This window comes from Ornithorhynchus anatinus, chromosome 5 (assembly GCF_004115215.2).
Source record: "Ornithorhynchus anatinus isolate Pmale09 chromosome 5, mOrnAna1.pri.v4, whole genome shotgun sequence".
Taxonomy (NCBI): domain Eukaryota; kingdom Metazoa; phylum Chordata; class Mammalia; order Monotremata; family Ornithorhynchidae; genus Ornithorhynchus; species Ornithorhynchus anatinus.
This window is the reverse complement of record NC_041732.1, coordinates 79,436,412-79,439,204: the sequence shown is the minus strand read 5'-3', so window position 1 is coordinate 79,439,204 and position 2,793 is coordinate 79,436,412. Positions and strand designations below refer to the sequence as shown.

The 2,793-nt window shown below is 53.4% G+C and overlaps 1 non-coding gene across 1 annotated transcript; it reads right to left on the bottom strand.

Moving 5' to 3' along the window:
- Positions 1-2,265: 2,265 nt before the first annotated feature.
- LOC114812405 lies at positions 2,266-2,397 on the bottom strand. Its single transcript, XR_003760059.1, has one exon. It is a non-coding gene; the product is annotated as a small nucleolar RNA SNORA7 (small nucleolar RNA).
- Between the last annotated feature and the right edge of the window lie 396 nt (positions 2,398-2,793).

Below are 2,793 nucleotides of genomic sequence, written 5' to 3'. Positions count from 1 at the left end.
GAAAGCTAACCCCATCACAGATACAAGCAGCGTGGCTCAGTGGAAAGAGCCCGGGCTTGGGAGTCAGAGGTCATGGGTTCAAATCCCAGCTCTGCCATTTGTCAGCTGTGTGACTGTGGGCGAGTCACTTCACTTCTCCGTGCCTCAGTTTCCTCATCTGGAAAATGGGGATGAAGACTGTGAGTCTCACGTGGGACAACCTGATGACCCTGTATCTCCCCCAGCGCTTAGAACAGTGCTCTGCACATGGTAAGCGCTTAACGAATACCGACATTATTATTTAGACTGTGAGCTTGCTGCGGGCAAGGAATGTGTCTGTTTATTGTCATACCGTACTCTCCCAAGCACTTAGTACAGTTCTCTGCACACAGTAAGTGCTCAATAAATGCGAACGACTGATGCTGTGGGATGGACACTGTGCCCAATTTGAGAATCCTGTATCTACTTCAGCACTTGGAACATAGTAAGCCCCGGACAAATGCCATTTTTATCATCAGCAAGCCGTCTCCAACAATAAATCAATTGTATTTATTGAGCACTTACTCCGAGCGGAGTAATAACGATGATGGTATCTGTTGAGCACTTACTATGCGCCGAGCGCTGTTCTATATAACAGAGTGGGTAGGTACGTTCCCCGCTCGCAACGAGCCAGAGCTGTTTAGATTCACTCTTTCCAGGCCTGCAAAGCTGACGTTCTTTTGTCTCTCTAAGGTGGACACAGAGGGAGAGGAGGTGGGGCTGTGGAAGGCACCCGAAGGCTGTTTTTTCCCTCGGTTACCAAGCAGTCCGGGGACCCAGGTCTCCTAGCTCCCAGCCTTTCCCACCCCGCGGGTCACGGAGAGCGAAGGGAGTGGAGGGTGCGAGTGTTTGTTGGTTTAACTCCAGTCCCGCCAGCAGGAAGCACTTGGCAACTGGCTTGTGGAGGTTGTTGAAAGGATTATGAGCAAACAAGATGCAAACCCCAAGCACACCTGTCACAATCCCGTTTCTAATCCACTGACAATCCTTTAAGCTGCAGATGATCAAGCAGGAGGAGGGCCGGAGGGCGCCTGCTAAGCCAGAGGGCAAGCACCGGGACCCCAGCAGCTCTGACCTGGTCCCTGGAGCTGCTTCTGAGTCAGTCGCTCAATCAATCGATGCTATTTATTGAGCACTTCCTGTGTTCAGAACACTGCAGTAGGTGCTTGGTAGAGTACCAGAGAATAAGTAGGAATGATTGCGGCCCACGAGGAGTTTACGATCCGGCAGAGGACCCAGACGCTGAAATTAATTGCAGGTAGGGGAAGCTATGGAGCCAGGCTTCTCTCCTCCAGGGCCTCTCTAATAATAATGATAATTGCGGTATTTGTTAAGCGTTACGTGCCGTGCATTCTACTAAGTGCTGAGGTAGACAATCGGGTTGGACATAGTCCCTGTCCCACATAGGGCTCACGGTCTTAATCCCCATTTTACAGATGAGGAACTGAGGTACAGAGAAGCTACGTGACTTGCCCGAGGTCACACAGCAGAGCCGGGATTAGAACCCAGGCACTTTTGCATCCCGGGCCCCTGCTCTGTCCACTTGGTCACAAGTGTAATAATAATAATGTTGGTACTGGTTAAGCGCTTACTGTGTGCCGAGCACTGTTCTAAGCGCTAGGTTAGATACGGGGTGATCAGGTTGTCCCACGTGAGGCTCACAGTCTTCATCCCCATTTTACAGATGAGGTCACTGAGGCACCGAGACGTCAAGTGACTTGCCCAAAGTCACACAGCTGACAGGTGGCGGAGCTGGGATTAGAACCCATGACCTCTGACTCCTATGCCCGTGCTCTTTCCACTGAGCCTTCGTAGTTCCAACCTGGCACTGACTGTGACCAGCTCCTGGTAATGTGGACGAGGGGAAGGCAGGGGGGTCCCTGAAGTAGCAGGAGCCTCCTCCCCACTCATTCCCTGCCCCCCCCCCAGCTCCCTCGGGGCTTCCCCAGTCGGCTGGGGGTGGAGAGCAGGCTGGAGAGAATGGCACAGACCATGGATGTTCCCTTGAGGCCCACAGAACCCCATTTTAGATCCTTGTCTTAAGCTGTCCAGTCGTCTCTGACCCAGAGCGACTCCACGGACACGTCTCTCCCTGAACGCCCCACCTCCATCTGTTCTGGTGATGAACAGGGTTTCCTTGGTAAAAATCTGGACGTGCTTTACCACTGTCTCCTTCCGCGCAGTAAACTTCAGTCTCCGCCTTCCACTCTCTCCCATGCTACTGCTGCCCGGCACGGGTGAGTTTTGACTTGTAACGGATGGCCTTCCACTCGCTAGCCACTGGCCAAGCTAGGAATGGAATGGGTCTGCTTGACTCTCCCTCCCGTAGCTGAGACTGGTAGAGTTCTGGAAACTCTCCAGGTGCCATCCTGAGAGGGGGTTAGATCCTTAATGGTCCCAAATCTCAGGAGGTCCTGGGCCACGTGTGGGAGGGATTATAGGCCCAGGCCCCTGATGCCCCCTTCCCCCAGAGGCCCGGAGCCTCAACCACGTTTCAAGAGGCCTCCCCTCTGAGTCCCGACTGGCTTCCTGCCATTTTTCCAGGTTAGGGTTTGGATTCTTGTCAGCCCCACAGCTGGGGGACAACGCCCCGGAGAGCCAAGATGGTACCATGTCACCCCATTCCCTCCCACACAGCCTTGAGGCTAACTAGCCCAGGTTCCCAACTCTGGGCTGCCTCTGGGGACAGGGTGACCGCAGTAAAGGGTAAGCACTAGGGTAGATACAAACCAATGAGAATCGACACAGTCAACGTCCCACGTGATAATAATAATG